At 32.0% G+C, this 27073-nt stretch overlaps 6 non-coding genes across 6 annotated transcripts; all 6 read left to right on the top strand.

The window, feature by feature from the left end:
• Nucleotides 1-3750: 3750 nt before the first annotated feature.
• TRNAP-UGG (transfer RNA proline (anticodon UGG)) lies at nt 3751-3822 on the top strand. The gene has a single exon. It is a non-coding gene; the product is annotated as a tRNA-Pro (tRNA).
• A 1905-nt stretch (nt 3823-5727) lies between these two features.
• TRNAP-UGG (transfer RNA proline (anticodon UGG)) lies at nt 5728-5799 on the top strand. The gene has a single exon. It is a non-coding gene; the product is annotated as a tRNA-Pro (tRNA).
• An 8143-nt stretch (nt 5800-13942) lies between these two features.
• TRNAP-UGG (transfer RNA proline (anticodon UGG)) lies at nt 13943-14014 on the top strand. The gene has a single exon. It is a non-coding gene; the product is annotated as a tRNA-Pro (tRNA).
• A 1698-nt stretch (nt 14015-15712) lies between these two features.
• TRNAP-UGG (transfer RNA proline (anticodon UGG)) lies at nt 15713-15784 on the top strand. Its single transcript has one exon. It is a non-coding gene; the product is annotated as a tRNA-Pro (tRNA).
• Nucleotides 15785-22795: 7011 nt separating this feature from the next.
• On the top strand, nt 22796-22867 carry TRNAP-UGG (transfer RNA proline (anticodon UGG)). Its single transcript has one exon. It is a non-coding gene; the product is annotated as a tRNA-Pro (tRNA).
• Nucleotides 22868-24567: 1700 nt separating this feature from the next.
• Nucleotides 24568-24639, top strand: TRNAP-UGG (transfer RNA proline (anticodon UGG)). The gene has a single exon. It is a non-coding gene; the product is annotated as a tRNA-Pro (tRNA).
• The last annotated feature ends 2434 nt before the right edge of the window (nt 24640-27073 follow it).

Consider the following 27073-nt stretch of genomic DNA (forward strand, 5'->3'; position numbering starts at 1 on the left):
GGTTTTATCCATCAGAAAATCTCTGCTGGGCATCATAAAACTTTGCACAGCAATTTCCAAGCAAGTATACTTAGAAAAATATTGACTATTAGGAAATATTTTATTTATGATAATATTTCCTCCTTTTATACATTAGTGACTGCTTTAAAATAATACAATTTTCACATAAAAACAGTTAAGAAATCAAATAAAATGTGCTTACTTGATGATTCTATCACTCTCACTTTGGGTGCGAGAGGTCCCGGGTTCAAATCCTGGACGAGCCCAACTTTTCAGATTCTTTGACATAGTTCCATTATCTTATTGAAGTCAATTTCCTGAGTGAATTTCAACTGAATGTTGTTTTTTCAAAACTCTCAAAATAGATTGGATTTACTTATTTGCACAATGGAATTTTGTTTTTTGTCAAACTGCTAAAATTATTTGTAAGTACTTATCTGCACATAGCATGTGACATGTCTTGGGTTTTATCCATCAGAAAAACTCTGCTGGTCATCATAAAACTTTGCACAGCAATTTCCAAGCAAGTATACTTAGAAAAATATTGACTATTAGGAAACATTTTATTTATGCTAATATTTCCTCCTTGTATACATTAGTGACTGCTTTAAAAGAATACCATTTTCACATAAAAACAGTTAAGAAATCAAATAAACCACACTTATTTCAGTTGGCTCGTTGGTCTAGGGGTATGATACTTGCTGTGGATGCGAGAGGTCCCGGGTTCAAATCCCGGACAAGCCCTCTATTTCTTTTGTACAGTACATCTCATGGTTTATATATATCTGATTTTCTCAATTGGCTAAGTCAATAGCATCAACTGAGTTTTGTTTTTGCCATACTCCCAATAGAATTTGTACATACTTATGAATCTTGCCTTCATCATTTTTCAATTGCCTTTCTTCTATTTATGCATGATTTACACATAGCTTTTGACAAGTCTTGGGTTTTATCGATCAGACAAGTCCAAACTCTGTAGCCATTTTTAAATCTTGTCACTGCACTTTCCAAATAAGTACACAAAGAAAACTATCAATAGAATCTTACGGAAACATTTTAGTTGTTCTAAAAATAAGAGCATACTTATTCAAATTTCAACTGTATTGTGGTATATTAGGAAAACTGCAGGTTCCCTACTGTCTAGATAGCTTTGAAAGTTTTAAAAGAATAGTCTCATTTTGAAACACAAAAAGTTCAAAAATGAAATTGCAAGGTTTTCTTTTGCCTTTCTTCTGTGTCTGGAAGCATGATTTGTAAATTGCATATGACAAGTCTTTAGCTTCGTCCATGAGAAAAGTCCAAACTCTGTAGGCACTCACAAATCTTGTCCCTGCACTTTTCCTATATGCATACTTAGAAAACTATCTACTGGACCATAAGGAAATATTTTATTTATTCTACAAATTCATTTTTACATAAATGTATATGGTGTTTTTAAAAACAAAAAGCTATTTTCTTTAAATCAATTGAAAAATCAATAGAAAAATGTTCAGGTAGGTGGCTTGTTGGTCTAGGGTTATGATTCTCGCTTAGGGTGTGAGAGGTCCCAGTTTCAAATCATGGATGAGCCCAAATTTTCAGATTCTTTGACATAGTTCCATTATCTTATTGAAGTCAATTTCCTGAGTAAAATCTTAAACTGAATATTATTTTTTAAAAACTCTCAAAATAGATTGGATTTACTTATTTGCAGAATTGAATTTTGTTTTATGTCAAACTGCTAATATTATTTGTAAGTACTTATCTGCATATAGCATGTGACATGTCTTGGGTTTTATCCATCAGAAAAACTCTGCTGGGCATCATAAAACTTTGCACAGCAATTTCCAAGCAAGTATACTTAGAAAAATATTGACTATTAGGAAATATTTTATTTACGATAATATTTCCTCCTTTTATACATTAGTGACTGCTTTAAAATAATACAATTTTCACATAAAACAGTTAAGAAATCAAATAAAATGTTCTTACTTGATGATTCTATGACTCTCACTCTGGGTGCGAGAGGTCCTGGGTTCAAATCCTGGACGAGCCCAACTTTTCAGATTCTTTGACATGGTTCCATTATCTTATTGAAGTCAATTTCCTGAGTGAATTTCAACTGAATGTTGTTTTTTCAAAACTCTCAAAATAGATTGGATTTACTTATTTGCACAATTGAATTTTGTTTTTTTTGTCAAACTGCTAAAATTATTTGTAAGTACTTATCTGCACATAGCATGTGACATGTCTTGGGTTTTATCCATCAGAAAAACTCTGCTGGTCATCATAAAACTTTGCACAGCAATTTCCAAGCAAGTATACTTAGAAAAATATTGACTATTAGGAAACATTTTATTTATGCTAATATTTCCTCCTTGTATACATTAGTGACTGCTTTAAAAGAATACCATTTTCACATAAAAACAGTTAAGAAATCAAATAAACCACACTTTTTTCAGTTGGCTCGTTGGTCTAGGGGTATGATTCTCGCTTTGGGTGCGAGACGTCCCGGGTTCAAATCCTGGACAAGCCTTCTATTTCTTTTGTACAGTACATCTCATGGTTTATATATATCTTATTTTCTCAATTGGCTAAGTCAATAGCATCAACCGAGTTTTGTTTTTGCCATACTCCCAATAGAATTTGTACATACTTATGAATCTTGCCTTCATCATTTTTCAATTGCCTTTCTTCTATTTATGCATGATTTACACATAGCTTTTGACAAGTCTTGGGTTTTATCGATCAGACAAGTCCAAACTCTGTAGCCATTTTTAAATCTTGTCACTGCACTTTCCAAATAAGTACACAAAGAAAACTATCAATAGAATCTTACGGAAACATTTTAGTTGTTCTAAAAATAAGAGCATACTTATTCAAATTTCAACTGTATTGTGGTATATTAGGAAAACTGCAGGTTCCCTACTGTCTAGATAGCTTTGAAAGTTTTAAAAGAATAGTCTCATTTTGAAACACAAAAAGTTCAAAAATGAAATTGCAAGGTTTTCTTTTGCCTTTCTTCTGTGTCTGGAAGCATGATTTGTAAATTGCATATGACAAGTCTTTAGCTTCGTCCATGAGAGAAGTCCAAACTCTGTAGGCACTCACAAATCTTGTCCCTGCACTTTTCCTATATGCATACTTAGAAAACTATCTACTGGACCATAAGGAAATATTTTATTTATTCTACAAATTCATTTTTACATAAATGTATATGGTGTTTTTAAAAGCAAAAAGCTATTTTCTTTAAATCAATTGAAAAATCAATAGAAAAATGTTCAGGTAGGTGGCTTGTTGGTCTAGGGTTATGATTCTCGCTTAGGGTGTGAGAGGTCCCAGGTTCAAATCATGGATGAGCCCAAATTTTCAGATTCTTTGACATAGTTCCATTATCTTATTGAAGTCAATTTCCTGAGTAAAATCTTCAACTGAATATTATTTTTTAAAAACTCTCAAAATAGATTAGATTTACTTATTTGCAGAATTGAATTTTGTTTTATGTCAAACTGCTAATATTATTTGTAAGTACTTATCTGCATATAGCATGTGACATGTCTTGGGTTTTAGCCATCAGAAAAACTCTGCTGGGCATCATAAAACTTTGCACAGCAATTTCCAAGCAAGTATACTTAGAAAAATATTGACTATTAGGAAACATTTTATTTATGCTAATATTTCCTCCTTGTATACATTAGTGACTGCTTTAAAAGAATACCATTTTCACATAAAAACAGTTAAGAAATCAAATAAACCACACTTATTTCAGTTGGCTCGTTGGTCTAGGGGTATGATTCTCGCTTTGGGTGCGAGAGGTCCCGGGTTCAAATCCCGGACAAGCCCTCTATTTGTTTTGTACAGTACATCTCATGGTTTATATATATCTGATTTTCTCAATTGGCTAAGTCAATAGCATCAACTGAGTTTTGTTTTTGCCATACTCCCAATAGAATTTGTACATACTTATGAATCTTGCCTTCATCGTTGGTCTAGGGGTATGATTCTCGCTTTGGGTGCGAGAGGTCCCGGGTTCAAATCCTGGACAAGCCTTCTATTTCTTTTGTACAGTACATCTCATGGTTTATATATATCTGATTTTCTCAATTGGCTAAGTCAATAGCATCAACCGAGTTTTGTTTTTGCCATACTCCCAATAGAATTTGTACATACTTATGAATCTTGCCTTCATCATTTTTCAATTGCCTTTCTTCTATTTATGCATGATTTACACATAGCTTTTGACAAGTCTTGGGTTTTATCGATCAGACAAGTCCAAACTCTGTAGCCATTTTTAAATCTTGTCACTGCACTTTCCAAATAAGTACACAAAGAAAACTATCAATAGAATCTTACGGAAACATTTTAGTTGTTCTAAAAATAAGAGCATACTTATTCAAATTTCAACTGTATTGTGGTATATTAGGAAAACTGCAGGTTCCCTACTGTCTAGATAGCTTTGAAAGTTTTAAAAGAATAGTCTCATTTTGAAACACAAAAAGTTCAAAAATGAAATTGCAAGGTTTTCTTTTGCCTTTCTTCTGTGTCTGGAAGCATGATTTGTAAATTGCATATGACAAGTCTTTAGCTTCGTCCATGAGAGAAGTCCAAACTCTGTAGGCACTCACAAATCTTGTCCCTGCACTTTTCCTATATGCATACTTAGAAAACTATCTACTGGACCATAAGGAAATATTTTATTTATTCTACAAATTCATTTTTACATAAATGTATATGGTGTTTTTAAAAGCAAAAAGCTATTTTCTTTAAATCAATTGAAAAATCAATAGAAAAATGTTCAGGTAGGTGGCTTGATGGTCTAGGGTTATGATTCTCGCTTAGGGTGTGAGAGGTCCCAGTTTCAAATCATGGATGAGCCCAAATTTTCAGATTCTTTGACATAGTTCCATTATCTTATTGAAGTCAATTTCCTGAGTAAAATCTTAAACTGAATATTATTTTTTAAAAACTCTCAAAATAGATTGGATTTACTTATTTGCAGAATTGAATTTTGTTTTATGTCAAACTGCTAATATTATTTGTAAGTACTTATCTGCATATAGCATGTGACATGTCTTGGGTTTTATCCATCAGAAAAACTCTGCTGGGCATCATAAAACTTTGCACAGCAATTTCCAAGCAAGTATACTTAGAAAAATATTGACTATTAGGAAATATTTTATTTATGATAATATTTCCTCCTTTTATACATTAGTGACTGCTTTAAAATAATACAATTTTCACATAAAAACAGTTAAGAAATCAAATAAAATGTGCTTACTTGATGATTCTATGACTCTCACTTTGGGTGCGAGAGGTCCCGGGTTCAAATCCTGGACGAGCCCAACTTTTCAGATTCTTTGACATAGTTCCATTATCTTATTGAAGTCAATTTCCTGAGTGAATTTCAACTGAATGTTGTTTTTTCAAAACTCTCAAAATAGATTGGATTTACTTATTTGCACAATGGAATTTTGTTTTTTGTCAAACTGCTAAAATTATTTGTAAGTACTTATCTGCACATAGCATGTGACATGTCTTGGGTTTTATCCATCAGAAAAACTCTGCTGGTCATCATAAAACTTTGCACAGCAATTTCCAAGCAAGTATACTTAGAAAAATATTGACTATTAGGAAACATTTTATTTATGCTAATATTTCCTCCTTGTATACATTAGTGACTGCTTTAAAAGAATACCATTTTCACATAAAAACAGTTAAGAAATCAAATAAACCACACTTATTTCAGTTGGCTTGTTGGTCTAGGGGTATGATTCTTGCTGTGGATGCGAGAGGTCCCGGGTTCAAATCCCGGACAAGCCCTCTATTTCTTTTGTACAGTACATCTCATGGTTTATATATATATCTGATTTTCTCAATTGGCTAAGTCAATAGCATCAACTGAGTTTTGTTTTTGCCATACTCCCAATAGAATTTGTACATACTTATGAATCTTGCCTTCATCGTTGGTCTAGGGGTATGATTCTCGCTTTGGGTGCGAGAGGTCCAGGGGTCAAATCCTGGACAAGCCTTCTATTTCTTTTGTACAGTACATCTCATGGTTTATATATATCTGATTTTCTCAATTGGCTAAGTCAATAGCATCAACCGAGTTTTGTTTTTGCCATACTCCCAATAGAATTTGTACATACTTATGAATCTTGCCTTCATCATTTTTCAATTGCCTTTCTTCTATTTATGCATGATTTACACATAGCTTTTGACAAGTCTTGGGTTTTATCGATCAGACAAGTCCAAACTCTGTAGCCATTTTTAAATCTTGTCACTGCACTTTCCAAATAAGTACACAAAGAAAACTATCAATAGAATCTTACGGAAACATTTTAGTTGTTCTAAAAATAAGAGCATACTTATTCAAATTTCAACTGTATTGTGGTATATTAGGAAAACTGCAGGTTCCCTACTGTCTAGATAGCTTTGAAAGTTTTAAAAGAATAGTCTCATTTTGAAACACAAAAAGTTCAAAAATGAAATTGCAAGGTTTTCTTTTGCCTTTCTTCTGTGTCTGGAAGCATGATTTATAAATTGCATATGACAAGTCTTTAGCTTCGTCCATGAGAGAAGTCCAAACTCTGTAGGCACTCACAAATCTTGTCCCTGCACTTTTCCTATATGCATACTTAGAAAACTATCTACTGGACCATAAGGAAATATTTTATTTATTCTACAAATTCATTTTTACATAAATGTATATGGTGTTTTTAAAAACAAAAAGCTATTTTCTTTAAATCAATTGAAAAATCAATAGAAAAATGTTCAGGTAGGTGGCTTGTTGGTCTAGGGTTATGATTCTCGCTTAGGGTGTGAGAGGTCCCAGGTTCAAATCATGGATGAGCCCAAATTTTCAGATTTTTTGACATAGTTCCATTATCTTATTGAAGTCAATTTCTTGAGTAAAATCTTCAACTGAATATTATTTTTTAAAAACTCTCAAAATAGATTGGATTTACTTATTTGCAGAATTGAATTTTGTTTTATGTCAAACTGCTAATATTATTTATAAGTACTTATCTGCACATAGCATGTGACATGTCTTGGGTTTTATCCATCAGAAAAACTCTGCTGGGCATCATAAAACTTTGCACAGCAATTTCCAAGCAAGTATACTTAGAAAAATATTGACTATTAGGAAATATTTTATTTATGATAATATTTCCTCCTTTTATACATTAGTGACTGCTTTAAAATTATACAATTTTCACATAAAAACAGTTAAGAAATCAAATAAAATGTGCTTACTTGATGATTCTATGACTTTCACTTTGGGTGCGAGAGGTCCCGGGTTCAAATCCTGGACGAGCCCAACTTTTCAGATTCTTTGGCATAGTTCCATTATCTTATTGAAGTCAATTTCCTGAGTGAATTTCAACTGAATGTTGTTTTTTCAAAACTCTCAAAATAGATTGGATTTACTTATTTGCAGAATTGAATTTTGTTTTATGTCAAACTGCTAATATTATTTATAAGTACTTATCTGCACATAGCATGTGACATGTCTTGGGTTTTATCCATCAGAAAAACTCTGCTGGGCATCATAAAACTTTGCACAGCAATTTCCAAGCAAGTATACTTAGAAAAATATTGACTATTAGGAAATATTTTATTTATGATAATATTTCCTCCTTTTATACATTAGTGACTGCTTTAAAATAATACAATTTTCACATAAAAACAGTTAAGAAATCAAATAAAATGTGCTTACTTGATGATTCTATCACTCTCACTTTGGGTGCAAGAGGTCCCGGGTTCAAATCCTGGACGAGCCCAACTTTTCAGATTCTTTGACATAGTTCCATTATCTTATTGAAGTCAATTTCCTGAGTGAATTTCAACTGAATGTTGTTTTTTCAAAACTCTCAAAATAGATTGGATTTACTTATTTGCACAATTGAATTTTGTTTTTTGTCAAACTGCTAAAATTATTTGTAAGTACTTATCTGCACATAGCATGTGACATGTCTTGGGTTTTATCCATCAGAAAAACTCTGCTGGTCATCATAAAACTTTGCACAGCAATTTCCAAGCAAGTATACTTAGAAAAATATTGACTATTAGGAAACATTTTATTTATGCTAATATTTCCTCCTTGTATACATTAGTGACTGCTTTAAAAGAATACCATTTTCACATAAAAACAGTTAAGAAATCAAATAAACCACACTTATTTCAGTTGGCTCATTGGTCTAGGGGTATGATTCTTGCTGTGGATGCGAGAGGTCCCGGGTTCAAATCCCGGACAAGCCCTCTATTTCTTTTGTACAGTACATCTCATGGTTTATATATATCTGATTTTCTCAATTGGCTAAGTCAATAGCATCAACTGAGTTTTGTTTTTGCCATACTCCCCGTAGAATTTGTACATACTTATGAATCTTGCCTTCATCATTTTTCAATTGCCTTTCTTCTATTTATGCATGATTTACACATAGCTTTTGACAAGTCTTGGGTTTTATCGATCAGACAAGTCCAAACTCTGTAGCCATTTTTAAATCTTGTCACTGCACTTTCCAAATAAGTACACAAAGAAAACTATCAATAGAATCTTACGGAAACATTTTAGTTGTTCTAAAAATAAGAGCATACTTATTCAAATTTCAACTGTATTGTGGTATATTAGGAAAACTGCAGGTTCCCTACTGTCTAGATAGCTTTGAAAGTTTTAAAAGAATAGTCTCATTTTGAAACACAAAAAGTTCAAAAATGAAATTGCAAGGTTTTCTTTTGCCTTTCTTCTGTGTCTGGAAGCATGATTTGTAAATTGCATATGACAAGTCTTTAGCTTCGTCCATGAGAAAAGTCCAAACTCTGTAGGCACTCACAAATCTTGTCCCTGCACTTTTCCTATATGCATACTTAGAAAACTATCTACTGGACCATAAGGAAATATTTTATTTATTCTACAAATTCATTTTTACATAAATGTATATGGTGTTTTTAAAAACAAAAAGCTATTTTCTTTAAATCAATTGAAAAATCAATAGAAAAATCTTCAGGTAGGTGGCTTGTTGGTCTAGGGTTATGATTCTCGCTTAGGGTGTGAGAGGTCCCAGGTTCAAATCATGGATGAGCCCAAATTTTCAGATTCTTTGACATAGTTCCATTTTCTTATTGAAGTCAATTTCCTGAGTAAAATCTTCAACTGAATATTATTTTTTAAAAACTCTCAAAATAGATTGGATTTACTTATTTGCAGAATTGAATTTTGTTTTATGTCAAACTGCTAATATTATTTATAAGTACTTATCTGCACATAGCATGTGACATGTCTTGGGTTTTATCCATCAGAAAAACTCTGCTGGGCATCATAAAACTTTGCACAGCAATTTCCAAGCAAGTATACTTAGAAAAATATTGACTATTAGGAAATATTTTATTTATGATAATATTTCCTCCTTTTATACATTAGTGACTGCTTTAAAATAATACAATTTTCACATAAAAACAGTTAAGAAATCAAATAAAATGTGCTTACTTGATGATTCTATGACTTTCACTTTGGGTGCGAGAGGTCCCGGGTTCAAATCCTGGACGAGCCCAACTTTTCAGATTCTTTGGCATAGTTCCATTATCTTATTGAAGTCAATTTCCTGAGTGAATTTCAACTGAATGTTGTTTTTTCAAAACTCTCAAAATAGATTGGATTTACTTATTTGCAGAATTGAATTTTGTTTTATGTCAAACTGCTAATATTATTTATAAGTACTTATCTGCACATAGCATGTGACATGTCTTGGGTTTTATCCATCAGAAAAACTCTGCTGGGCATCATAAAACTTTGCACAGCAATTTCCAAGCAAGTATACTTAGAAAAATATTGACTATTAGGAAATATTTTATTTATGATAATATTTCCTCCTTTTATACATTAGTGACTGCTTTAAAATAATACAATTTTCACATAAAAACAGTTAAGAAATCAAATAAAATGTGCTTACTTGATGATTCTATGACTCTCACTTTCGGTGCGAGAGGTCCCGGGTTCAAATCCTGGACGAGCCCAACTTTTCAGATTCTTTGACATAGTTCCATTATCTTATTGAAGTCAATTTCCTGAGTGAATTTCAACTGAATGTTGTTTTTTCAAAACTCTCAAAATAGATTGGATTTACTTATTTGCACAATGGAATTTTGTTTTTTGTCAAACTGCTAAAATTATTTGTAAGTACTTATCTGCACATAGCATGTGACATGTCTTGGGTTTTATCCATCAGAAAAACTCTGCTGGTCATCATAAAACTTTGCACAGCAATTTCCAAGCAAGTATACTTAGAAAAATATTGACTATTAGGAAACATTTTATTTATGCTAATATTTCCTCCTTGTATACATTAGTGACTGCTTTAAAAGAATACCATTTTCACATAAAAACAGTTAAGAAATCAAATAAACCATACTTATTTCAGTTGGCTCGTTGTTCTAGGGGTATGATTCTTGCTGTGGATGCGAGAGGTCCCGGGTTCAAATCCCGGACAAGCCCTCTATTTCTTTTGTACAGTACATCTCATGGTTTATATATATCTGATTTTCTCAATTGGCTAAGTCAATAGCATCAACTGAGTTTTGTTTTTGCCATACTCCCAATAGAATTTGTACATACTTATGAATCTTGCCTTCATCATTTTTCAATTGCCTTTCTTCTATTTATGCATGATTTACACATAGCTTTTGACAAGTCTTGGGTTTTATCGATCAGACAAGTCCAAACTCTGTAGCCATTTTTAAATCTTGTCACTGCACTTTCCAAATAAGTACACAAAGAAAACTATCAATAGAATCTTACGGAAACATTTTAGTTTTTCTAAAAATAAGAGCATACTTATTCAAATTTCAACTGTATTGTGGTATATTAGGAAAACTGCAGGTTCCCTACTGTCTAGATAGCTTTGAAAGTTTTAAAAGAATAGTCTCATTTTGAAACACAAAAAGTTCAAAAATGAAATTGCAAGGTTTTCTTTTGCCTTTCTTCTGTGTCTGGAAGCATGATTTGTAAATTGCATATGACAAGTCTTTAGCTTCGTCCATGAGAAAAGTCCAAACTCTGTAGGCACTCACAAATCTTGTCCCTGCACTTTTCCTATATGCATACTTAGAAAACTATCTACTGGACCATAAGGAAATATTTTATTTATTCTACAAATTCATTTTTACATAAATGTATATGGTGTTTTTAAAAACAAAAAGCTATTTTCTTTAAATCAATTGAAAAATCAATAGAAAAATGTTCAGGTAGGTGGCTTGTTGGTCTAGGGTTATGATTCTCGCTTAGGGTGTGAGAGGTCCCAGGTTCAAATCATGGATGAGCCCAAAATTCAGATTCTTTGACATAGTTCCATTATCTTATTGAAGTCAATTTCCTGAGTAAAATCTTCAACTGAATATTATTTTTTAAAAACTCTCAAAATAGATTGGATTTACTTATTTGCAGAATTGAATTTTGTTTTATGTCAAACTGCTAATATTATTTGTAAGTACTTATCTGCATATAGCATGTGACATGTCTTGGGTTTTATCCATCAGAAAAACTCTGCTGGGCATCATAAAACTTTGCACAGCAATTTCCAAGCAAGTATACTTAGAAAAATATTGACTATTAGGAAATATTTTATTTACGATAATATTTCCTCCTTTTATACATTAGTGACTGCTTTAAAATAATACAATTTTCACATAAAACAGTTAAGAAATCAAATAAAATGTGCTTACTTGATGATTCTATGACTCTCACTCTGGGTGCGAGAGGTCCTCGGTTCAAATCCTGGACGAGCCCAACTTTTCAGATTCTTTGACATGGTTCCATTATCTTATTGAAGTCAATTTCCTGAGTGAATTTCAACTGAATGTTGTTTTTTCAAAACTCTCAAAATAGATTGGATTTACTTATTTGCACAATTGAATTTTGTTTTTTTTGTCAAACTGCTAAAATTATTTGTAAGTACTTATCTGCACATAGCATGTGACATGTCTTGGGTTTTATCCATCAGAAAAACTCTGCTGGTCATCATAAAACTTTGCACAGCAATTTCCAAGCAAGTATACTTAGAAAAATATTGACTATTAGGAAACATTCTATTTATGCTAATATTTCCTCCTTGTATACATTAGTGACTGCTTTAAAAGAATACCATTTTCACATAAAAACAGTTAAGAAATCAAATAAACCACACTTATTTCAGTTGGCTCGTTGGTCTAGGGGTGTGATTCTCGCTTTGTGTGCGAGAGGTCCCGGGTTCAAATCCTGGACAAGCCTTCTATTTCTTTTGTACAGTACATCTCATGGTTTATATATATCTGATTTTCTCAATTGGCTAAGTCAATAGCATCAACTGAGTTTTGTTTTTGCCATACTCCCAATAGAATTTGTACATACATATGAATCTTGCCTTCATCATTTTTCAATTGCCTTTCTTCTATTTATGCATGATTTACACATAGCTTTTGACAAGTCTTGGGTTTTATCGATCAGACAAGTCCAAACTCTTTAGCCATTTTTAAATCTTGTCTCTGCACTTTCCAAATAAGTACACAAAGAAAACTATCAATAGAATCTTACGGAAACATTTTAGTTGTTCTAAAAATAAGAGCATACTTATTCAAATTTCAACTGTATTGTGGTATATTAGGAAAACTGCAGGTTCCCTACTGTCTAGATAGCTTTGAAAGTTTTAAAAGAATAGTCTCATTTTGAAACACAAAAAGTTCAAAAATGAAATTGCAAGGTTTTCTTTTGCCTTTCTTCTGTGTCTGGAAGCATGATTTGTAAATTGCATATGACAAGTCTTTAGCTTCGTCCATGAGAGAAGTCCAAACTCTGTAGGCACTCACAAATCTTGTCCCTGCACTTTTCCTATATGCATACTTAGAAAACTATCTACTGGACCATAAGGAAATATTTTATTTATTCTACAAATTCATTTTTACATAAATGTATATGGTGTTTTTAAAAGCAAAAAGCTATTTTCTTTAAATCAATTGAAAAATCAATAGAAAAATGTTCAGGTAGGTGGCTTGTTGGTCTAGGGTTATGATTCTCACTTAGGGTGTGAGAGGTCCCAGGTTCAAATCATGGATGAGCCCAAATTTTCAGATTCTTTGACATAGTTCCATTATCTTATTGAAGTCAATTTCCTGAGTAAAATCTTAAACTGAATATTATTTTTTAAAAACTCTCAAAATAGATTGGATTTACTTATTTGCAGAATTGAATTTTGTTTTATGTCAAACTGCTAATATTATTTGTAAGTACTTATCTGCATATAGCATGTGACATGTCTTGGGTTTTATCCATCAGAAAAACTCTGCTGGGCATCATAAAACTTTGCACAGCAATTTCCAAGCAAGTATACTTAGAAAAATATTGACTATTAGGAAATATTTTATTTATGATAATATTTCCTCCTTTTATACATTAGTGACTGCTTTAAAATAATACAATTTTCACATAAAAACAGTTAAGAAATCAAATAAAATGTGCTTACTTGATGATTCTATGACTCTCACTTTGGGTGCGAGAGGTCCCGGGTTCAAATCCTGGACGAGCCCAACTTTTCAGATTCTTTGACATAGTTCCATTATCTTATTGAAGTCAATTTCCTGAGTGAATTTCAACTGAATGTTGTTTTTTCAAAACTCTCAAAATAGATTGGATTTACTTATTTGCACAATGGAATTTTGTTTTTTGTCAAACTGCTAAAATTATTTGTAAGTACTTATCTGCACATAGCATGTGACATGTCTTGGGTTTTATCCATCAGAAAAACTCTGCTGGTCATCATAAAACTTTGCACAGCAATTTCCAAGCAAGTATACTTAGAAAAATATTGACTATTAGGAAACATTTTATTTATGCTAATATTTCCTCCTTGTATACATTAGTGACTGCTTTAAAAGAATACCATTTTCACATAAAAACAGTTAAGAAATCAAATAAACCACACTTATTTCAGTTGGCTCGTTGGTCTAGGGGTATGATTCTCGCTTTGGGTGCGAGAGGTCCCGGGTTCAAATCCCGGACAAGCCCTCTATTTGTTTTGTACAGTACATCTCATGGTTTATATATATCTGATTTTCTCAATTGGCTAAGTCAATAACATCAACCGAGTTTTGTTTTTGCAATACTCCCAATAGAATTTGTACATACTTATGAATCTTGCCTTCATCATTTTTCAATTGCCTTTCTTCTATTTATGCATGATTTACACATAGCTTTTGACAAGTCTTGGGTTTTATCGATCAGACAAGTCCAAACTCTGTAGCCATTTTTAAATCTTGTCACTGCACTTTCCAAATAAGTACACAAAGAAAACTATCAATAGAATCTTACGGAAACATTTTAGTTGTTCTAAAAATAAGAGCATACTTATTCAAATTTCAACTGTATTGTGGTATATTAGGAAAACTGCAGGTTCCCTACTGTCTAGATAGCTTTGAAAGTTTTAAAAGAATAGTCTCATTTTGAAACACAAAAAGTTCAAAAATGAAATTGCAAGGTTTTCTTTTGCCTTTCTTCTGTGTCTGGAAGCATGATTTGTAAATTGCATATGACAAGTCTTTAGCTTCGTCCATGAGAGAAGTCCAAACTCTGTAGGCACTCACAAATCTTGTCCCTGCACTTTTTCTATATGCATACTTAGAAAACTATCTACTGGACCATAAGGAAATATTTTATTTATTCTACAAATTCATTTTTACATAAATGTATATGGTGTTTTTAAAAGCAAAAAGCTATTTTCTTTAAATCAATTGAAAAATCAATAGAAAAATGTTCAGGTAGGTGGCTTGTTGGTCTAGGGTTATGATTCTCACTTAGGGTGTGAGAGGTCCCAGGTTCAAATCATGGATGAGCCCAAATTTTCAGATTCTTTGACATAGTTCCATTATCTTATTGAAGTCAATTTCCTGAGTAAAATCTTAAACTGAATATTATTTTTTAAAAACTCTCAAAATAGATTGGATTTACTTATTTGCAGAATTGAATTTTGTTTTATGTCAAACTGCTAATATTATTTGTAAGTACTTATCTGCATATAGCATGTGACATGTCTTGGGTTTTATCCATCAGAAAAACTCTGCTGGGCATCATAAAACTTTGCACAGCAATTTCCAAGCAAGTATACTTAGAAAAATATTGACTATTAGGAAATATTTTATTTATGATAATATTTCCTCCTTTTATACATTAGTGACTGCTTTAAAATAATACAATTTTCACATAAAAACAGTTAAGAAATCAAATAAAATGTGCTTACTTGATGATTCTATGACTCTCACTTTGGGTGCGAGAGGTCCCGGGTTCAAATCCTGGACGAGCCCAACTTTTCAGATTCTTTGACATAGTTCCATTATCTTATTGAAGTCAATTTCCTGAGTGAATTTCAACTGAATGTTGTTTTTTCAAAACTCTCAAAATAGATTGGATTTACTTATTTGCACAATGGAATTTTGTTTTTTGTCAAACTGCTAAAATTATTTGTAAGTACTTATCTGCACATAGCATGTGACATGTCTTGGGTTTTATCCATCAGAAAAACTCTGCTGGTCATCATAAAACTTTGCACAGCAATTTCCAAGCAAGTATACTTAGAAAAATATTGACTATTAGGAAACATTTTATTTATGCTAATATTTCCTCCTTGTATACATTAGTGACTGCTTTAAAAGAATACCATTTTCACATAAAAACAGTTAAGAAATCAAATAAACCACACTTATTTCAGTTGGCTCGTTGGTCTAGGGGTATGATTCTCGCTTTGGGTGCGAGAGGTCCCGGGTTCAAATCCCGGACAAGCCCTCTATTTGTTTTGTACAGTACATCTCATGGTTTATATATATCTGATTTTCTCAATTGGCTAAGTCAATAACATCAACCGAGTTTTGTTTTTGCAATACTCCCAATAGAATTTGTACATACTTATGAATCTTGCCTTCATCATTTTTCAATTGCCTTTCTTCTATTTATGCATGATTTACACATAGCTTTTGACAAGTCTTGGGTTTTATTGATCAGACAAGTCCAAACTCTGTAGCCATTTTTAAATCTTGTCACTGCACTTTCCAAATAAGTACACAAAGAAAACTATCAATAGAATCTTACGGAAACATTTTAGTTGTTCTAAAAATAAGAGCATACTTATTCAAATTTCAACTGTATTGTGGTATATTAGGAAAACTGCAGGTTCCCTACTGTCTAGATAGCTTTGAAAGTTTTAAAAGAATAGTCTCATTTTGAAACACAAAAAGTTCAAAAATGAAATTGCAAGGTTTTCTTTTGCCTTTCTTCTGTGTCTGGAAGCATGATTTGTAAATTGCATATGACAAGTCTTTAGCTTCGTCCATGAGAGAAGTCCAAACTCTGTAGGCACTCACAAATCTTGTCCCTGCACTTTTTCTATATGCATACTTAGAAAACTATCTACTGGACCATAAGGAAATATTTTATTTATTCTACAAATTCATTTTTACATAAATGTATATGGTGTTTTTAAAAACAAAAAGCTATTTTCTTTAAATCAATTGAAAAATCAATAGAAAAATGTTCAGGTAGGTGGCTTGTTGGTCTAGGGTTATGATTCTTGCTTAGGGTGTGAGAGGTCCCAGGTTCAAATCATGGATGAGCCCAAATTTTCAGATTCTTTGACATAGTTCCATTATCTTATTGAAGTCAATTTCCTGAGAAAAATCTTCAACTGAATATTATTTTTTCAAAACTCTCAAAATAGATTGGATTTACTTATTTGCAGAATTGAATTTTGTTTTATGTCAAACTGCTAATATTATTTGTAAGTACTTATCTGCACATAGCATGTGACATGTCTTGGGTTTTATCCATCAGAAAAACTCTGCTGGGCATCATAAAACTTTGCACAGCAATTTCCAAGCAAGTATACTTAGAAAAATATTGACTATTAGGAAATATTTTATTTATGATAATATTTCCTCCTTTTATACATTAGTGACTGCTTTAAAATAATACAATTTTCACATAAAAACAGTTAAGAAATCAAATAAAATGTGCTTACTTGATGATTCTATCACTCTCACTTTGGGTGCGAGAGGTCCCGGGTTCAAATCCTGGACGAGCCCAACTTTTCAGATTCTTTGACATAGTTCCATTATCTTATTGAAGTCAATTTCCTGAGTGAATTTCAACTGAATGTTGTTTTTTCAAAACTCTCAAAATAGATTGGATTTACTTATTTGCACAATGGAATTTTGTTTTTTGTCAAACTGCTAAAATTATTTGTAAGTACTTATCTGCACATAGCATGTGACATGTCTTGGGTTTTATCCATCAGAAAAACTCTGCTGGTCATCATAAAACTTTGCACAGCAATTTCCAAGCAAGTATACTTAGAAAAATATTGACTATTAGGAAACATTTTATTTATGCTAATATTTCCTCCTTGTATACATTAGTGACTGCTTTAAAAGAATACCATTTTCACATAAAAACAGTTAAGAAATCAAATAAACCACACTTATTTCAGTTGGCTCGTTGGTCTAGGGGTATGATTCTTGCTGTGGATGCGAGAGGTCCCGGGTTCAAATCCCGGACAAGCCCTCTATTTCTTTTGTACAGTACATCTCATGGTTTATATATATCTGATTTTCTCAATTGGCTAAGGCAATAGCATCAACTGAGTTTTGTTTTTGCCATACTCCCAATAGAATTTGTACATACATATGAATCTTGCCTTCATCATTTTTCAATTGCCTTTCTTCTATTTATGCATGATTTACACATAGCTTTTGACAAGTCTTGGGTTTTATCGATCAGACAAGTCCAAACTCTGTAGCCATTTTTAAATCTTGTCACTGCACTTTCCAAATAAGTACACAAAGAAAACTATCAATAGAATCTTACGGAAACATTTTAGTTGTTCTAAAAATAAGAGCATACTTATTCAAATTTCAACTGTATTGTGGTATATTAGGAAAACTGCAGGTTCCCTACTGTCTAGATAGCTTTGAAAGTTTTAAAAGAATAGTCTCATTTTGAAACACAAAAAGTTCAAAAATGAAATTGCAAGGTTTTCTTTTGCCTTTCTTCTGTGTCTGGAAGCATGATTTGTAAATTGCATATGACAAGTCTTTAGCTTCGTCCATGAGAAAAGTCCAAACTCTGTAGGCACTCACAAATCTTGTCCCTGCACTTTTCCTATATGCATACTTAGAAAACTATCTACTGGACCATAAGGAAATATTTTATTTATTCTACAAATTCATTTTTACATAAATGTATATGGTGTTTTTAAAAACAAAAAGCTATTTTCTTTAAATCAATTGAAAAATCAATAGAAAAATGTTCAGGTAGGTGGCTTGTTGGTCTAGGGTTATGATTCTCGCTTAGGGTGTGAGAGGTCCCAGGTTCAAATCATGGATGAGCCCAAATTTTCAGATTCTTTGACATAGTTCCATTATCTTATTGAAGTCAATTTCCTGAGTAAAATCTTAAACTGAATATTATTTTTTAAAAACTCTCAAAATAGATTGGATTTACTTATTTGCAGAATTGAATTTTGTTTTATGTCAAACTGCTAATATTATTTGTAAGTACTTATCTGCATATAGCATGTGACATGTCTTGGGTTTTATCCATCAGAAAAACTCTGCTGGGCATCATAAAACTTTGCACAGCAATTTCCAAGCAAGTATACTTAGAAAAATATTGACTATTAGGAAATATTTTATTTATGATAATATTTCCTCCTTTTATACATTAGTGACTGCTTTAAAATAATACAATTTTCACATAAAAACAGTTAAGAAATCAAATAAAATGTGCTTACTTGATGATTCTATGACTCTCACTTTGGGTGCGAGAGGTCCCAGGTTCAAATCCTGGACGAGCCCAACTTTTCAGATTCTTTGACATGGTTCCATTATCTTATTGAAGTCAATTTCCTGAGTGAATTTCAACTGAATGTTGTTTTTTCAAAACTCTCAAAATAGATTGGATTTACTTATTTGCACAATGGAATTTTGTTTTTTGTCAAACTGCTAAAATTATTTGTAAGTACTTATCTGCACATAGCATGTGACATGTCTTGGGTTTTATCCATCAGAAAAACTCTGCTGGTCATCATAAAACTTTGCACAGCAATTTCCACGCAAGTATACTTAGAAAAATATTGACTATTAGGAAACATTTTATTTATGCTAATATTTCCTCCTTGTATACATTAGTGACTGCTTTAAAAGAATACCATTTTCACATAAAAACAGTTAAGAAATCAAATAAACCACACTTATTTCAGTTGGCTCGTTGGTCTAGGGGTATGATTCTTGCTGTGGATGCGAGAGGTCCCGGGTTCAAATCCCGGACAAGCCCTCTATTTCTTTTGTACAGTACATCTCATGGTTTATATATATCTGATTTTCTCAATTGGCTAAGTCAATAACATCAACCGAGTTTTGTTTTTGCAATACTCCCAATATAATTTGTACATACTTATGAATCTTGCCTTCATCATTTTTCAATTGCCTTTCTTCTATTTATGCATGATTTACACATAGCTTTTGACAAGTCTTGGGTTTTATCGATCAGACAAGTCCAAACTCTGTAGCCATTTTTAAATCTTGTCACTGCACTTTCCAAATAAGTACACAAAGAAAACTATCAATAGAATCTTACGGAAACATTTTAGTTGTTCTAAAAATAAGAGCATACTTATTCAAATTTCAACTGTATTGTGGTATATTAGGAAAACTGCAGGTTCCCTACTGTCTAGATAGCTTTGAAAGTTTTAAAAGAATAGTCTCATTTTGAAACACAAAAAGTTCAAAAATGAAATTGCAAGGTTTTCTTTTGCCTTTCTTCTGTGTCTGGAAGCATGATTTGTAAATTGCATATGACAAGTCTTTAGCTTCGTCCATGAGAGAAGTCCAAACTCTGTAGGCACTCACAAATCTTGTCCCTGCACTTTTCCTATATGCATACTTAGAAAACTATCTACTGGACCATAAGGAAATATTTTATTTATTCTACAAATTCATTTTTACATAAATGTATATGGTGTTTTTAAAAACAAAAAGCTATTTTCTTTAAATCAATTGAAAAATCAATAGAAAAATGTTCAGGTAGGTGGTTTGTTGGTCTAGGGTTATGATTCTCGCTTAGGGTGTGAGAGGTCACAGGTTCAAATCATAGATGAGCCCAAATTTTCAGATTCTTTGACATAGTTCCATTATCTTATTTAAGTCAATTTCCTGAGTAAAATCTTCAACTGAATATTATTTTTTAAAAACTCTCAAAATAGATTGGATTTACTTATTTGCAGAATTGAATTTTGTTTTATGTCAAACTGCTAATATTATTTGTAAGTACTTATCTGCACATAGCATGTGACATGTCTTGGGTTTTATCCATCAGAAAAACTCTGCTGGGCATCATAAAACTTTGCACAGCAATTTCCAAGCAAGTATACTTAGAAAAATATTGACTATTAGGAAATATTTTATTTATGATAATATTTCCTCCTTTTATACATTAGTGACTGCTTTAAAATAATACAATTTTCACATAAAAACAGTTAAGAAATCAAATAAAATGTGCTTACTTGATGATTCTATGACTCTCACTTTGGGTGCGAGAGGTCCCAGGTTCAAATCCTGGATGAGCCCAACTTTTCAGATTCTTTGACATGGTTCCATTATCTTATTGAAGTCAATTTCCTGAGTGAATTTCAACTGAATGTTGTTTTTTAAAAACTCTCAAAATAGATTGGATTTACTTATTTGCACAATTGAATTTTGTTTTTTTTGTCAAACTGCTAAAATTATTTGTAAGTACTTATCTGCACATAGCATGTGACATGTCTTGGGTTTTATCCATCAGAAAAACTCTGCTGGTCATCATAAAACTTTGCACAGCAATTTCCAAGCAAGTATACTTAGAAAAATATTGACTATTAGGAAACATTTTATTTATGCTAATATTTCCTCCTTGTATACATTAGTGACTGCTTTAAAAGAATACCATTTTCACATAAAAACAGTTAAGAAATCAAATAAACCACACTTGTTTCAGTTGGCTCGTTGGTCTAGGGGTATGATTCTTGCTGTGGATGCGAGAGGTCCCGGGTTCAAATCCCGGACAAGCCCTCTATTTCTTTTGTACAGTACATCTCATGGTTTATATATATCTGATTTTCTCAATTGGCTAAGTCAATAGCATCAACTGAGTTTTGTTTTTGCCATACTCCCAATAGAATTTGTACATACATATGAATCTTGCCTTCATCATTTTTCAATTGCCTTTCTTCTATTTATGCATGATTTACACATAGCTTTTGACAAGTCTTGGGTTTTATCGATCAGACAAGTCCAAACTCTGTAGCCATTTTTAAATCTTGTCACTGCACTTTCCAAATAAGTACACAAAGAAAACTATCAATAGAATCTTACGGAAACATTTTAGTTGTTCTAAAAATAAGAGCATACTTATTCAAATTTCAACTGTATTGTGGTATATTAGGAAAACTGCAGGTTCCCTACTGTCTAGATAGCTTTGAAAGTTTTAAAAGAATAGTCTCATTTTGAAACACAAAAAGTTCAAAAATGAAATTGCAAGGTTTTCTTTTGCCTTTCTTCTGTGTCTGGAAGCATGATTTGTAAATTGCATATGACAAGTCTTTAGCTTCGTCCATGAGAAAAGTCCAAACTCTGTAGGCACTCACAAATCTTGTCCCTGCACTTTTCCTATATGCATACTTAGAAAACTATCTACTGGACCATAAGGAAATATTTTATTTATTCTACAAATTCATTTTTACATAAATGTATATGGTGTTTTTAAAAACAAAAAGCTATTTTCTTTAAATCAATTGAAAAATCAATAGAAAAATGTTCAGGTAGGTGGCTTGTTGGTCTAGGGTTATGATTCTCGCTTAGGGTGTGAGAGGTCCCAGGTTCAAATCATGGATGAGCCCAAATTTTCAGATTCTTTGACATAGTTCCATTATCTTATTGAAGTCAATTTCCTGAGTAAAATCTTAAACTGAATATTATTTTTTAAAAACTCTCAAAATAGATTGGATTTACTTATTTGCAGAATTGAATTTTGTTTTATGTCAAACTGCTAATATTATTTGTAAGTACTTATCTGCATATAGCATGTGACATGTCTTGGGTTTTATCCATCAGAAAAACTCTGCTGGGCATCATAAAACTTTGCACAGCAATTTCCAAGCAAGTATACTTAGAAAAATATTGACTATTAGGAAATATTTTATTTATGATAATATTTCCTCCTTTTATACATTAGTGACTGCTTTAAAATAATAAAATTTTCACATAAAACAGTTAAGAAATCAAATAAAATGTGCTTACTTGATTATTCTATGACTCTCACTCTGGGTGCGAGAGGTCCTGGGTTCAAATCCTGGACGAGCCCAACTTTTCAGATTCTTTGACATGGTTCCATTATCTTATTGAAGTCAATTTCCTGAGTGAATTTCAACTGTATGTTGTTTTTTCAAAACTCTCAAAATAGATTGGATTTACTTAATTGCACAATTGAATTTTGTTTTTTTTGTCAAACTGCTAAAATTATTTGTAAGTACTTATCTGCACATAGCATGTGACATGTCTTGGGTTTTATCCATCAGAAAAACTCTGCTGGTCATCATAAAACTTTGCACAGCAATTTCCAAGCAAGTATACTTAGAAAAATATTGACTATTAGGAAACATTTTATTTATGCTAATATTTCCTCCTTGTATACATTAGTGACTGCTTTAAAAGAATACCATTTTCACATAAAATCAGTTAAGAAATCAAATAAACCACACTTATTTCAGTTGGCTCGTTGGTCTAGGGGTATGATTCTCGCTTTGGGTGCGAGAGGTCCCGGGTTCAAATCCCGGACAAGCCCTCTATTTGTTTTGTACAGTACATCTCATGGTTTATATATATCTGATTTTCTCAATTGGCTAAGTCAATAACATCAACCGAGTTTTGTTTTTGCAATACTCCCAATAGAATTTGTACATACTTATGAATCTTGCCTTCATCATTTTTCAATTGCCTTTCTTCTATTTATGCATGATTTACACATAGCTTTTGACAAGTCTTGGGTTTTATCGATCAGACAAGTCCAAACTCTGTAGCCATTTTTAAATCTTGTCACTGCACTTTCCAAATAAGTACACAAAGAAAACTATCAATAGAATCTTACGGAAACATTTTAGTTGTTCTAAAAATAAGAGCATACTTATTCAAATTTCAACTGTATTGTGGTATATTAGGAAAACTGCAGGTTCCCTACAGTCTAGATAGCTTTGAAAGTTTTAAAAGAATAGTCTCATTTTGAAACACAAAAAGTTCAAAAATGAAATTGCAAGGTTTTCTTTTGCCTTTCTTCTGTGTCTGGAAGCATGATTTGTAAATTGCATATGACAAGTCTTTAGCTTCGTCCATGAGAGAAGTCCAAACTCTGTAGGCACTCACAAATCTTGTCCCTGCACTTTTCCTATATGCATACTTAGAAAACTATCTACTGGACCATAAGGAAATATTTTATTTATTCTACAAATTCATTTTTACATAAATGTATATGGTGTTTTTAAAAACAAAAAGCTATTTTCTTTAAATCAATTGAAAAATCAATAGAAAAATGTTCAGGTAGGTGGCTTGTTGGTCTAGGGTTATGATTCTCGCTTAGGGTGTGAGAGGTCACAGGTTCAAATCATGGATGAGCCCAAATTTTCAGATTCTTTGACATAGTTCCATTATCTTATTTAAGTCAATTTCCTGAGTAAAATCTTCAACTGAATATTATTTTTTAAAAACTCTCAAAATAGATTGGATTTACTTATTTGCAGAATTGAATTTTGTTTTATGTCAAACTGCTAATATTATTTGTAAGTACTTATCTGCACATAGCATGTGACATGTCTTGGGTTTTATCCATCAGAAAAACTCTGCTGGGCATCATAAAACTTTGCACAGCAATTTCCAAGCAAGTATACTTAGAAAAATATTGACTATTAGGAAATATTTTATTTATGATAATATTTCCTCCTTTTATACATTAGTGACTGCTTTAAAATAATACAATTTTCACATAAAAACAGTTAAGAAATCAAATAAAATGTGCTTACTTGATGATTCTATGACTCTCACTTTGGGTGCGAGAGGTCCCAGGTTCAAATCCTGGACGAGCCCAACTTTTCAGATTCTTTGACATGGTTCCATTATCTTATTGAAGTCAATTTCCTGAGTGAATTTCAACTGTATGTTGTTTTTTCAAAACTCTCAAAATAGATTGGATTTACTTAATTGCACAATTGAATTTTGTTTTTTTTGTCAAACTGCTAAAATTATTTGTAAGTACTTATCTGCACATAGCATGTGACATGTCTTGGGTTTTATCCATCAGAAAAACTCTGCTGGTCATCATAATACTTTGCACAGCAATTTCCAAGCAAGTATACTTAGAAAAATATTGACTATTAGGAAACATTTTATTTATGCTAATATTTCCTCCTTGTATACATTAGTGACTGCTTTAAAAGAATACCATTTTCACATAAAATCAGTTAAGAAATCAAATAAACCACACTTATTTCAGTTGGCTCGTTGGTCTAGGGGTATGATTCTCGCTTTGGATGCGAGAGGTCCCGGGTTCAAATCCCGGACAAGCCCTCTATTTGTTTTGTACAGTACATCTCATGGTTTATATATATCTGATTTTCTCAATTGGCTAAGTCAATAACATCAACCGAGTTTTGTTTTTGCAATACTCCCAATAGAATTTGTACATACTTATGAATCTTGCCTTCATCATTTTTCAATTGCCTTTCTTCTATTTATGCATGATTTACACATAGCTTTTGACAAGTCTTGGGTTTTATCGATCAGACAAGTCCAAACTCTGTAGCCATTTTTAAATCTTGTCACTGCACTTTCCAAATAAGTACACAAAGAATACTGTCAATAGAATCTTACGGAAACATTTTAGTTGTTCTAAAAATAAGAGCATACTTATTCAAATTTCAACTGTATTGTGGTATATTAGGAAAACTGCAGGTTCCCTACTGTCTAGATAGCTTTGAAAGTTTTAAAAGAATAGTCTCATTTTGAAACACAAAAAGTTCAAAAATGAAATTGCAAGGTTTTCTTTTGCCTTTCTTCTGTGTCTGGAAGCATGATTTGTAAATTGCATATGACAAGTCTTTAGCTTCGTCCATGAGAAAAGTCCAAACTCTGTAGGCACTCACAAATCTTGTCCCTGCACTTTTCCTATATGCATACTTAGAAAACTATCTACTGGACCATAAGGAAATATTTTATTTATTCTACAAATTCATTTTTACATAAATGTATATGGTGTTTTTAAAAACAAAAAGCTATTTTCTTTAAATCAATTGAAAAATCAATAGAAAAATGTTCAGGTAGGTGGCTTGTTGGTCTAGGGTTATGATTCTCGCTTAGGGTGTGAGAGGTCCCAGGTTCAAATCATGGATGAGCCCAAATTTTCAGATTCTTTGACATAGTTCCATTATCTTATTGAAGTCAATTTCCTGAGTAAAATCTTCAACTGAATATTATTTTTTAAAAACTCTCAAAATAGATTGGATTTACTTATTTGCAGAATTGAATTTTGTTTTATGTCAAACTGCTAATATTATTTGTAAGTACTTATCTGCACATAGCATGTGACATGTCTTGGGTTTTATCCATCAGAAAAACTCTGCTGGGCATCATAAAACTTTGCACAGCAATTTCCAAGCAAGTATACTTAGAAAAATATTGACTATTAGGAAATATTTTATTTATGATAATATTTCCTCCTTTTATACATTAGTGACTGCTTTAAAATAATACAATTTTCACATAAAAACAGTTAAGAAATCAAATAAAATGTGCTTACTTGATGATTCTATCACTCTCACTTTGGGTGCGAGAGGTCCCGGGTTTAAATCCTGGACGAGCCCAACTTTTCAGATTCTTTGACATAGTTCCATTATCTTATTGAAGTCAATTTCCTGAGTGAATTTCAACTGAATGTTGTTTTTTCAAAACTCTCAAAATAGATTGGATTTACTTATTTGCACAATTGAATTTTGTTTTTTGTCAAACTGCTAAAATTATTTGTAAGTACTTATCTGCACATAGCATGTGACATGTCTTGGGTTTTATCCATCAGAAAAACTCTGCTGGTCATCATAAAACTTTGCACAGCAATTTCCAAGCAAGTATACTTAGAAAAATATTGACTATTAGGAAACATTTTATTTATGCTAATATTTCCTCCTTGTATACATTAGTGACTGCTTTAAAAGAATACCATTTTCACATAAAAACAGTTAAGAAATCAAATAAACCACACTTATTTCAGTTGGCTCGTTGGTCTAGGGGTATGATTCTTGCTGTGGATGCGAGAGGTCCCGGGTTCAAATCCCGGACAAGCCCTCTATTTCTTTTGTACAGTACATCTCATGGTTTATATATATCTGATTTTCTCAATTGGCTAAGTCAATAGCATCAACTGAGTTTTGTTTTTGCCATACTCCCAATAGAATTTGTACATACATATGAATCTTGCCTTCATCATTTTTCAATTGCCTTTCTTCTATTTATGCATGATTTACACATAGCTTTTGACAAGTCTTGGGTTTTATCGATCAGACAAGTCCAAACTCTGTAGCCATTTTTAAATCTTGTCACTGCACTTTCCAAATAAGTACACAAAGAAAACTATCAATAGAATCTTACGGAAACATTTTAGTTGTTCTAAAAATAAGAGCATACTTATTCAAATTTCAACTGTATTGTGGTATATTAGGAAAACTGCAGGTTCCCTACTGTCTAGATAGCTTTGAAAGTTTTAAAAGAATAGTCTCATTTTGAAACACAAAAAGTTCAAAAATGAAATTGCAAGGTTTTCTTTTGCCTTTCTTCTGTGTCTGGAAGCATGATTTGTAAATTGCATATGACAAGTCTTTAGCTTCGTCCATGAGAAAAGTCCAAACTCTGTAGGCACTCACAAATCTTGTCCCTGCACTTTTCCTATATGCATACTTAGAAAACTATCTACTGGACCATAAGGAAATATTTTATTTATTCTACAAATTCA

The sequence above is a fragment of the Taudactylus pleione genome, unplaced genomic scaffold (assembly GCF_031769625.1).
Source record: "Taudactylus pleione unplaced genomic scaffold, aTauple2 ptg000317l, whole genome shotgun sequence".
Taxonomy (NCBI): Eukaryota; Metazoa; Chordata; class Amphibia; order Anura; family Myobatrachidae; genus Taudactylus; species Taudactylus pleione.